A 12,936-nucleotide genomic window follows, 5' to 3' on the forward strand; every position below is an offset into this window, starting at 1 on the left:
ACTAGAAAAATAAGATTTTTATCGGTATTTACAGATGCAACAATATGTTAATAAGACACTTAAAAATGTAACCAAGGCAAATACATGCTTGATCGAGCTCTTTAGAAAAGCATATAATTCAGATAATGGTAGTAGAATCATTTCAAGCATGTATAAGGGGTTGTCAAATCTTAAAACACATTCGACTTCATACATTAAAACAAAATGGGAGAAGGAAGGAGGGATAATTATATCTGAGGAAGAATGGACAACAATATGGAGATATCAATGGAAGTGTACCAATTCACAGAAATGGAGTGAGTTTGGATGGAAAAACTTGATAAGATATTTTGTTACACCCTCTCAGAAATCCCATTATGATAGTAACCTCCCTGTTTGCTGGAGAAATTGTGGAAATCAAAATGCAAATCATTATCATATTTTTTGAGACTGCCCTGTTATCAAAAACTATTGGAGGGGGATACACAATGCCCTACAAGACATCTTTAAATGTGAAATACCCTTGGAGAGTAAGACCATATATTTTGGATATATACCTCAAGAATGGTTAAAAAGAGATAAATATTTAATGAATATACTGTTGGTGGCTGGTAAAAAGACTCTTACTAGGAAATGGTTATCACAGGAGAGCCCAACTTTAAATATATGGATGGAAATTACAATGGACATTTACAAAATGGAGAAGCTAACAGCATCTGTTAATCATAAGCTGGAACAATTTGATTCATACTGGAAAAAATGGTTTAACTACATAATGCCTCATAGGCCTGATTTTATTCTCACAAATCAATGAATCTATTGTCAAAAAAGATCACTCCTTACTTGTACATAGTTCTTTCCTTTTGCTTGTTTTTTTCTTTCCACTCTTTTCTGTAAGTGTATACCTCAGATAAATACTTTGTGGAGATTTGGGATATATATGATTATATGATGTATATGTACAATGTCTGAAATACATCTTATGGAAACGTTTGTTTGATGAATTTCAATAAAAAATAAATTACAAAAAAAAAAGGAAAGGCGGTACTGTAATGCTTTGTGGAGAGTGATGGTGACAAGTCATAGAAGACATCATGGTCACCCACAGCAACCAAGAAAGACCCCAGTTTATGTTGTTTGTTCGTACCACTGGACCCAGACCTCTGAGGTCGAGAGAGTGGAAATACCTCAATGCAAAGGGTTTTCCATTTTAAACATTTCCTATCATCGTCGGACACGATGGACAATCACCAATGCATGATTCTATAAGAGTAAGTTCGTACAAGCACTATAATCACACCTTTTGAGGTATCAATATTATCAATATTCCTAAATTAACTAATAATCCAATTCTGATATGTTCTTATGTGTTACTTTCGATCACCTGAATATATGAAAACATGATTTATCAGCATAATAATGGAACATGCAATGAACTGCAGCTAACATCTGTTTAGCTAACACACATAAAATGCTGGAAGAACTCAATAGGACAGGAAGCATCTATGGAGGAAAATGAGCATTTGGTATCTCAGCCGATATCTCTCACCAAGACTCGAAGTCTCTGTGAGCACATGGACTGAAAGACAGATAGTAGCAGGGATCACAGAGGGGGAGCAGCAGGGAGGGTCTCACAGGATTCCTGAATAGAGAAGGAAAGCTTCTACAGCTGGGGTAGCCAGCCTCCTTCATGCCATGGAACCTGACCATTAACCAAAGGGTTTGTGAACCCAAGTTTGTGGACTCACCTCTTCTATCTCCCTGTCTATTTTTTTTAAAAAACCTCATATCCCTGAGACATTAAACACCCATTATTGTCTCTCTCTCTCAACTAAGTCTCTGTAATGGCTATAACATAATTGTTCCATGTGTTAATCCATGCTCTCAGTTCATCACTGTTACCATAATACAATAAGCAGTAAAATACACACACTTCAAACTATCCATCCTATTATGTCTATTACTTTGCTCCTGCCTGTTTTTACTGGCTCTCGAACCTAACATCCTCTCCATCCCTCCACTTTCTGACCAGGTGCTCTGGTTCCTATCCCCTGCTAAAGTAGTTTAAACCCTCCCAAGTAGCACCAGCGAATCTTCCAGCCAGGGTATTCATTCCCCTCCTGTTTTGGTGCCAACCATCCCTCTTCTATAAGTCACCCTGCCTCAGCAAAGTTTCTAATTGTCCAAGAATCTTGCCCCCTGCACCAGTTCCTCAGCCACTCATTCACCTGTACTATTATCCTGTTCCTGGCTTGACTAGCACCTGGCACTGGAAGTAATCTAGAAATTACTACCTTGAAGGTCTAACTCCATATACTCACTGCATAGGACTTCTTTCCCCTTACTACCTCTGTCATTGGCGCCAATGTGCACCACAGTCTCTGGTTACTGACAATCCTCCTGAGAATTTTCTGCAGCTGCTCTGGGACATCCTGGACCCTAGCACCATGGAGACAACACATCATCCTCTTTCACAGTCACAGAATCTCCTGCCCGTGAGTCTCCTATCATTCTGTCTTCCCTGTTAAGCTTCAGAACAGGCCACAATACCACTGGCCTTGCTGTTGCTACTGTGTTCTGATAGGTCTTCCCTCCAGCAGAATCCAAAGGGATATGTTTGAGGCTGAGGGGAATGGCCACAGGGGAACCATACACTGACTGCATACTTCCTTTACTTCTGGTGATATTACATCTGCCTCCCCCCCCCCACCCCCCACATGATCCTGAGTGCATCCAGCTCCAGTTCCTTGACCTTGTCAGTCAGGAGCTGATGTTGGGTGTACTTCCTGCAGATGTAGTCATCAGGGAGACCATTAGGTAACCTGCAATGCCACATATTTCAGGAAAAGCATCCCAGTGCCTTAACTCCCATCCTACCTACACTTCTTTATATATTTGGCTCTAACTTCTTAAGCTTAAGTTCTACAGTCAACAAGTTGATTTAAAAGACTCAGCTCTTTCATCCTCCACCTGTTCATGCCAAAGCCTGTTGAGCCAAAGTCAGACTACTCTAACACTGGCCCACTCAAACATTGATTGCTCCCACAATGGTCACTTTACTTCAACCTTGCTTCTTTTTATTAGTCCTTGGTATGTTATTTATAACCCAAGCAACTCCCCACTCCACTGACAAGTCCCAAGAGGACCCACTCACTTTTTAAAACTGACACAAAAAGTCTACAAGGAACTGTCTCCAACTTTCTCCATGAACTCCCACCCTGCAGACAAGCTCCAAAAGGCCCCCAAGCTTTTCAAAACAGACAAATAAAGTCCACAAGGTTAATAATAGGATGTCATCAAGTACTCTTATAATAGGATGTCCTGGTTGGTCACACACAAATTGCAGGAAGAACTCAGCAGGCCTGGCAGCATCTATGGACGGGAATGAGTAGTCAATGTTTCATTCATGAGACCTAATGAAGTGTCTCTTACTGAAACATTTACCATTTATTTTTCCCGTACATACTGCCTGACCTATTGAGTTTCTCCAGCATTTTAGGTGTGTTGATCCAAATTCCCAGTATCTACCACCTCCTTTTTGTCTGGTTTTCGGGATGCATTGACCTTCTTGAGAGTGGATAGTGTTGGCCTCCTCGAGGCAAGTGCCATATTCTAACATGTGCCTTGTGGATAATGGGAAAACCATTTACTTTGAGAAGTGTGTCATTTGGCACAGGATACACAGCCTCTGAATTGCTCTTGTTGCCTCAATATTCTTGGGGCTGCTCCAGTTAAGTTTCTTGTTAATGAATGTATTCGACAAAAGTTTAAGAACTGAGGAATGAACATAGTAACAGTTCAGTAGAGTGAAACACAGAGACATAGAAAACCTACAGCACAATACAGTCCTTTGGCCCACAATGCTCTGCCAAACATATACTTATTTTAGAAATTACCTAGGGTTACACATAGCCCTCTATTTTTCTAAGCTCCATATACCTATCCAGGAGTCTCTTAAAAGACCCTATCGTATCTGCCTCCACCACCGTCGCCGGCAGCCCATTCTATGCACTTTACCACTCTCTGCATAAAAAACTTACCCCTCACATCTCCTCTGTACCTACTTCCAAGTGCCTTAAAATTGTGCCCTCTTGTGTTAGCCACTTCAACCCTGGGAAAAAGCCTCTGACTATGATCAATGCCTTTCATCATCTTTATGGTAACTTTGTGGGCCCCAACTGCAGTTTATGTGCTGGTGGACTTTGTAACTTGGACTATGAAATGGTGGGTAGTTTATTCCAACTGGGTTAATGTTGCTGTTTGTTTCCTTATCTTTAGGACATTTTACCTCCCTATCCATCCCCCTGCCCAACCCCCCACTCCCTCTGGATGTCTCCTCTTCCCTCTCCAGAGCATTGCAACTTGTGTTGTGATGCAGCTTCTGAGATGCTGCATGCCTTCTGCATTTCAGACATGGGCGAACTCCGACTGAGCCAGAATTTCCTTTCCTTTTCCCTCCTTCCCCTTCACCCACCAATCCAGAGATGCTGAGCCTGACTGCAGAATTGCCTCTGAGTTCAATTAATTCAGTACATATAAGGAATCGAAACTGGGGATTTCCAGACCTACGTGTGCTTAAAAGATGCTGCATATGCCTAGTAAACCACACTGTGTGATCTTACACTTACACTTTTATTTATTCTGTGCATCCTTTACCTCACAGAAACACTGTACAGGCAGTAAAGGATGGGTGCAGGTAGACTTTGGAGAGTGACAGCGAACTGGATGGGCACTGTTAAGTATAGAGTGCTGGAGATGTTGACACAGCAAAATCAGATCACACTTGTAACTACAGTCAAAAATACAGAGCTTAAAATGAGACATGTTTTTAACTATCTTTCTCTCAAGCAAATTCTACTTTGAATTGATAAATATTCAAGGTACTGAAAAAATCTATGGCTTACAGAGGATAATGGTGATTTTTGGATTGAGGTAAGATTGAAATTAATGATTTTCACAGACAAGCTGATCATCAGTAGTTTATGATACATTTGCGCTATCTTTGTCTCTAAAAAATCTTGATTATTGCTCAAATTGTATTGGTAACCTGGCACTCCTCAAGCAGCTAATCAGGGGCAGTCTATAATGGTGAGTGGCACAGTTGATTAGTTAGTGGCACATATCACAAGTGAATTTAATCTTGTCCTCATTTGGTAGACAGAAAGTTAGAAGGATTTTCTTCTTGGAAACTGTAAGGAGATTACTCTTCTCCAAGCTGGGTGCACGGTGGCTCTCTAGTTTCCATGACTGAGAAAACCTGGCAAAACAGAGTAGGCTTAAATCTGAAAACATCCTTGACCATACCAAAGTCAAAATCGAGTTTATTGTCATATGCACAGTAGCATAGTAATTTAGTGGGTTTCAGGTAAATCACTTACAAGTGAGAAGTAGTGAGACCAAAGATGGGATAAGACCAAAAGGGAAATTAAATACTTAAGTAGCAAAATTAAAGAAATGTCCAGCCAAAATACATTCTGCACAATTCAGAGAAAAAGTTCCAAAATTCTATTTTTTATTTGCATTTAGATTCAGTTACATTGCTGTCAATGAAATTGGGCAGTAACTGATAAATGTGTCTGTCACAACACAGGTCACTATGCATTAAAGCTCAAGATAAACTTCCTCTCTGATATCTTTAAAGTATCCAGCTAGAATCTGCTACCTGAAGGGGTTACTTCTTAGTCATTATTAACTACTATTGCATCATTAAAAATACACTTATCATTGATCATTATACTTATATTTCAGTACTAAATTCAATGGGCAATTCATGCATTGAACAGCTCACCACCCTCCATCTCAAAGTTCAAAGTTCAAAGTAAATTTATTATCAAAGTACAAATATGTCACCATATACAACCCTGAGGTTTGTTTTCTTTCAGGCATACTCAGAAAATCAGGAAACAATAGAATCAATGAAAGACCATACTCAACAGGATGGAGAAACAACCAATGTATAAAAGTCAACTAGCTGTGCAAATACAAAAGTAAAAACATAATAATAAATAAACAAGCAATAAATATCAAGAACATGAGATGAAGAGTCCTTAAAAGTGAGTCCACGGTTTGTGGGAACAGTTCAATGATGGGGCAAGTGAAACTCAGTAAAGTTATCCTCTCTGGTTCAAGATCCTGATGATTGAGGGGTTCGGAAGCTGGCGGTGTGGGTCCTGAGGCTCCTGTACCTCCTTCCTGACGGCAGCAGTGAGAAAAGAGCACGGTCAGGGTGATGGGGGTTCTTGATAATGGATGCTGCATTCCTGCACATTCCATTGCACCTTACAATGAAACCAGAGGTGATACAACAATTATCTACTCAAGGAACCCAAGAAAAATCACTGTATTTATAGCCTTCCATGCTCAGGATTGATTTTAACAATTTTGCATCATCACCACTGCTATTCTTGGAAGTCTAGCAATAATTGTGTTTGGTGATTTACAGGTCCCATAGAAGCAAATTTCTTATGCAGTTGCCATCTATTTTGCTTTGAGCTTTCACCACATATCACTGAATCTTCTAAAACATTGTAAGGATTCTTCTTACTCTTACTTTTCCAACCAATCAGATGCCAGTTCCTGGGTTTATTTAAAACCCATTTCACTTCCTCCATTTTCTTTTACTAATAAAAGTTCAATGCCCTAAAATGTAAACTGTGTTTCTTTCTCCGCAGTTGCAACTTTACTTGATGACTTAGTGAGCATGCCAATCATTTTCAGCATCAGTGGTATTTTTCAATGGTGTTACAACAGTATAATTTCCATTAGAACAAAAAAAAAACAGAGCAATAAAGTACAGGAACAGGGCCTTTGGCCCATGATGTCTGCTGAAATGTCAAGTTAAACTGATTCCCATCTGCTTACACATGGTGTACATCAACCCCAGTCTGTTCATAATCATGCCTAAGTGCCTCTTAAGTGGCTCTATCACATTTACTTCCATCATCTCGCCAAGCACCCACTAATCTCCTTTAAATTGTCTCCATCTTGCCTTAAATCTATGTCATCTTGTATTTTGTATTTTCACCCTGAGAATAAAAATAATCAATCTACCCTGTAAACAAAAGAGACTCTACAGAATCTGGTAATCCAGAGCAACACCCACAAAATGATGGAGGAACTCAGCATTATCTATGTAATGAATAAACAGTTGATGCTTCAGGCTGAGACCCTTCATCAGAACACTCCATCATTTCCATGCTGTGTTCCTTTAGCATTTTCTGTATGTTGCTCAATCTACTGCATCTGTGCTTCTCATAACTTTAGATACTTTTATTAGGTCAGTCCACAGCCTCTGACACTCCATAGAAAACAATTCAAGTTTGTCCAATCTCTTCTTATCACAATCATTTTCTAATCCAGGCATTACCTTGCTGGCACAGACAAAAAGCTGGAAGAGCTCAGCAGATGAGGGCAGCATGGCAGTGTAGCAGTTGTCATGATGCTATGACAGCTTGGGGTATCAGTATTTGGAGTTCATTTCTGGTGTTGTCTGTATGGGGTTTTTGCATCCTCCCCGTGAATGAGTGGCCTTCCACATTCCAAAGATGTACTGGTTAGTGGGTTAACCCTTACATACTGTTCGGGTCAAATTTGACCCGTTTTGACATTTGACAGCAGTAAAAAACACCCTAAATGCCATTTTTTTTGCCAAAATTTGATGACTTTTCCTAAAGTGTCCCAAAATGCAACCCTATCCAGGCTAGGGTTAGATAGGTGGGTTGCTGGGCAGTGTGGCTTGTTGGGCTGGAAGGATCTATCCACCCTGTTTCTCTAAATATATGCATAAGTAAATGTTTTGAGGGTAATGGACAGTGGATGTTTCAGATCATCAGCTGTCACCTGGGCTGAAAACAGAGGGAAGATAGGAGCAAGAGCGAAAAAGCAAAGTAAATCCAGATGAATCAAAGACCAGGTGAGCAAACTATCTACCTTTTCTTTACATACCTAATTCATCCTCTTTTGAATTTCAAGATGTTGCTGGATTCCACTGGAGAAATCTAGAATAACAAAAGTACAATTTTACTGTTGATATTTATCTTCCTTGTGTTCTGATTGTAACAGTGGAAGAGATTTTTCACTTCAAATTGGCAAGTATTGGGCAGAAGAGAATGGGCACACCATCTTGCCAGTTTCTGGCCATTACAATTATAGCCATAATTCAGGCAATTGTTTGCATCTATAAATTGTGAAGTTTCCCCTACAAATTCTGATTAACGATTATTTTTATTCCCTGAAATTTACACATGAATATTTCTAAGAGCAAAAACAGTTCAGATGTCGCTTTTAACTATGAATTCCAATCCAATGACCAGTTATTTGCAGAATTTGAACTTGCACATTCAAAAGATCGAGAAAGGCCTGAAAAGATAGGATGATTCTGGAAAACATGTAAATAAAAGTTATGCATCTCATTGTTAATTAAAATGCAATAGATACCTAACCACGGACACAGAGTGTTTTGCAGGTTATATTCAAATGTTTTGCTAACCCGCAAAGTAACAGTGATAGGAATAAGATTACAGTATCTTTCTTTCTTTCTTTGCAGAATTTTTCGCTTTTCGAGTTGTTTATTTGAAAGCCAGCAGGAAGTTAGGGTGAATTCACTGATCCAAAAGAAATTCTGTTTGTTAACAAATCATTATTTGCTTTTGAGCAGGAAGGAAAATATTAGAGATTTCCTGGACAGAGGGGTCTTTGATCTCAATAGATTAGAATTCAAAGTTCAAAGTTAATCTTTCATGGTGAGCATTTGGTCCATAATCGCAGATGAGGAAGCTCCTCAACTCAACAACAGTTTTATCGTGATAGACGCAAACAGATCAAGCACCATTGCCCAGAGAGTGAACCCAACCAGTCTCACACCAACAGCGAGATGACCATCACACACCCCGGTTACAGTTAGGGTGATCCACAAATACACAAGCAAATAACTGTATAACCCCAGCTAAAATGTAACAATAAATGAACTGGAACTTCACACCATAATCCCACAAAAGCATTTTAAAACAAGAACAATAAGCAGTGCTGGTCATTAGAAATACAGGGCCAGGCTGTGGACCACGCCCCCACCCAGAATGTCACAATATTACCAAAGTACATGTATGTCACCATGTACAACCCTGAAATTCATTTTCCATCAGGTCTGTTCAATACATCCACAATAGAATAATAACCATAATAGAATCAATGAAAGATTGTATCACCTGAGTTTTCAACCAGCGTGCAAAAGACAACAAACTGTGAAAATACAAAAGGAAAGAAATAATAAATAAATAAACAAACAAACAAATATATATCAATAACATGAGATGAAGAGTGCTTCAAAGTGAGCATATTGGTTGTAAGGAACTTTTCAGTGATGGGGCAAGTGAAGTCCAGTGCAGTTATACCCTTTGGTTCAAGAGCCTGATGGATGAGGAACTCCTGAACTTGGTGGTGTGAGTCTTGAAACTCTTGTACCTTCTTCCTGATGGCATCTGTGAGAAAAAAGCATCACCTGGGTGGTCAGCATCACCGTTGAGGGATAATGCTTTCCTGTGACAATGCTCCATGTAGATCTGTTCAATGTTGGGGATGGCTTTAGCTGTGATGGACTGGACTGTGTCCACTACTTTTGGTAGGATTTTCCATTCAATGGCATTAGTGTTTCCATACCAGGCTGTGATGCAATCAGTCAATATACTCTCCACCAGACATCTATGGGGGTTTGGCAAAGTTTTAGATGCCATGCCAGATCTTCACAAGCTACTAAGGAGGTAGAGAGACTGCAGTGCTCCCTTCATAATTGTACTTATGTGCTGGGCTCCGGACAGATGTTCTGAAATGATAACACTGAGGAAACTAAAGTTGCTGATCCTCCAATGAGGATTGGCTCATGGAACTCTGGTTTCCTCCTCCTGAATTCTATAATCAGCTCCTTCATCTTGCTGACAAGTGAGAAGTTGTTGTCTTGGCACCACTCAGTCAGATTTTCAATCTCCCTCCTATGTGTTGATTCAGCCATTGAAAGTGGTGTCATCAGCAAAGTTGAATATGGCATTGGAGCTGTGTTTAGCCACACAATCATATGTGTAAAGCGAGTATCGCAGTGGGTCTAAGCACACAGCCTTGTGAAGCACCTAAGCTGATGGAGATTGTGAAGGAGATATTGCTCCAAATCTGCACTCATGGAATCTGCAGGTGAGGAAATCAAGGATCCAATGGCATGAAGGAGAAATTGAGGCCAATTTCTTGAAGCTTACTGATTAGATTTTGAGGGGTTGATGGTAAAGAATGCTGAGCTGTAGTCAATAAAGAGTCTCCTGATGTATGCATGTTTCCTGTCCAGATGTTCAAGGTTGAGTGAAGAGCCAATAAGATGGCATCAGCTCCTGACCCCTTGCGCCAGTAGGCAAACTTGAGCAGATCCAAGTCACTTTTCAAGCAAGAGTTGATATGTTTCAGCACCAACCTCTCAAAACACTTCCTCACTATCAGTGCAACAGGACGCAAGTCACTGAGGCAAGTTACCATGTTCTTCTGAGGCACCAATATAATTGAAGCCTACTTGTGCAGGTAGGTACCTCAGACTGCTGAAGCGAGAATTTAAAGATCTCAGTGAACACTCCAACCCGTTGATCTGTGCAGGCCTTTAGTAGTTGGCCAGGTACCCCATCTAGGCCAGATGCTTTTCATGGGTTCACCCTCCTGAAGGATGCTTGAATGTCGACCTCAAAGACTGAAGTCACAGGAATATCAGGGGCTGTGAGAGTTCCTAATGGCTCCTCTATGTTTAGAAGGTCAAAGCGAGCATAGAATGCATTGAGCTCATTTGGAAGCAAGGCCCTATTTTCACCTATGTCACTTGATTCTACTTTATAGGAGGTGATAGCTTTCAAGTCCTGTCACAATTGTCCAGCATCCTTCATTGATTCAAGTTTAGTCCGGAATTATCACTTCACCCGTGAGATGGCTTTCCAGATGACCTGTTGTAACATTCTTGGCCGCCAGAGTTGGCCTCCAATCTGATCCTCAGCAGGATATGGTGAGGTACATGTACTATGAATTGCAAGGTATTTCAGTCTAGCAATTCACTTGAGTTTTCAGATTTGGTTAGACATAGGACTTGCATTGTGAACATCCCAGCAAAACAGAATCAACAGAACCAGAAGTGAAATTAAAGGCCAAGATCGCACTGTTGTTTTTCAAGGACCTTTTTAAAAACTTAATTAACCTGCTAAAGCAATTATGTTATATTCTTTATATTCTACTTGTCAGGTACATTATTTTGCATGTAATAATTTCTTTAAATATAATTGAAAATAAATATTTTAACTTGCTTTAGCCAGTAGATTTTCTGCTGTTTCTTCAATTCTGCCAATCCAAAGAGAGTGAAATTGTAGAAAAGATATAATCGGGCAAGGAGATTACTGCATGCAAGATAATTGGCTGTCTGCAAAGGCCAGATGTTCAATAAATATTTAGCTTCAGGATTATAGTGTCAGGGGACAAGGTCCAGCTCCAGGAAATGCTGTGAATCAAACTGAAAAGAGAAAATTTCCAAAAATAACATAATGCTCTGGAGAATGTTGTGTGACATCTGCGATAGGTGGAAACATTTCCTCGAATAAAATGGTAAATGTATGTATAGACTAAAAACTCACAATTGCCACTTTCATTGAGCACATAGAAATCTTTTCCAATATGTAAATTTGATACCAACGTAGATAATAAATCCTTGTATCTACTAGAAACTTACTTAACATTCAATAGACAACTCCTGGCTTATTCCACAATAGAGAGTAATTTTAAGCAGATTAATTTAACGTCGACACTAAAAGTACTGAATGCGGGCTTCACCTGCATGATTTGCACATGGGTAATTGATTATCAGAATCAGGTTTATTATCATGGGCATGTGATGTGAAATTTGTTAACTTAGCAGCAGCAGTTCAATGCAATACATAATCTAGCAGAGAGAGAAAAAAAAGTAATAAATAAAATAAAACATATTAATAAATATACAAGTAAATCAATTACATGTATTGAATAGATTATTAAAAATGTGCAAAAACAGAAATACTGTATATTTTTAAAAAATGAGGTAGTATCCATTCTAAGTCCATTCAGGAATTAGATGGCAGAGGGGAGAAGCTGTTCCTGAATCACTGAGTGCGTGCCTTCAGGATTCTGTACCTCCTACCTGATGGTAACAGTGAGAAAAGGGCATGCTCTGGGTGGTGGAGGTCTTTAATAATAGATGCTGCCTTTCTGAGACACCCCTCCCTAAAGGTATCCGGGGTACTTTATAGGCTAGTACCCAAGATAGAGCTGACTAGATTTACAGCCTTTTGCAGCTTCTTTCAGTCCTGTACAGTAGCCCCTCCATACCAGACAGTGATGCAGCCTGTCAGAATGCTCTCCAAAGTACAACTATAGAAGTTTTGGGGTGTATTTGTTGACATGCCAAATCGCTTCAAACTCCTAATAAAGTATGTTCATTGTCTTGGATTCTTCATGACTGCATTGGTATGTTGGAACCAGGTTAGATCCTCAGAGATATTAACACCCAGGAACTTGAAGCTGCTCACTTTCTCCATTTCTGATACCTCTATTAGGATTGGTATGCGTTCCTTTGTTTTACCCTTCCTGAGGTCCACAATCAACTCTTTCATCATACTGAAGTTGAATGCCATGTTGTTGCTGTGGCACCACTCCACTAGTTGGCATATCTCACTACTGTACGCCCTCTCGTCACCACCTGAAATTCTACCAACAATGGTAGTATCATCAGCAAATTTGTAGATGGTATTTGAGCTATGCCTAGCCACACAGTCACATGTATACAGGGAGTAGAGCAGTGGGCTAAGCACACACCCCTGTGGTGCGCAATGTTGATCGTCAGCCAAGAGGATATGTTATCACCAATCCACACAGACTGTGGTCTTCGGGTTCGGAAGGCAAACTGAAGGTAAATAC

The sequence above is a fragment of the Hypanus sabinus genome, chromosome 14 (genome assembly GCF_030144855.1).
Source record: "Hypanus sabinus isolate sHypSab1 chromosome 14, sHypSab1.hap1, whole genome shotgun sequence".
Taxonomy (NCBI): Eukaryota; Metazoa; Chordata; class Chondrichthyes; order Myliobatiformes; family Dasyatidae; genus Hypanus; species Hypanus sabinus.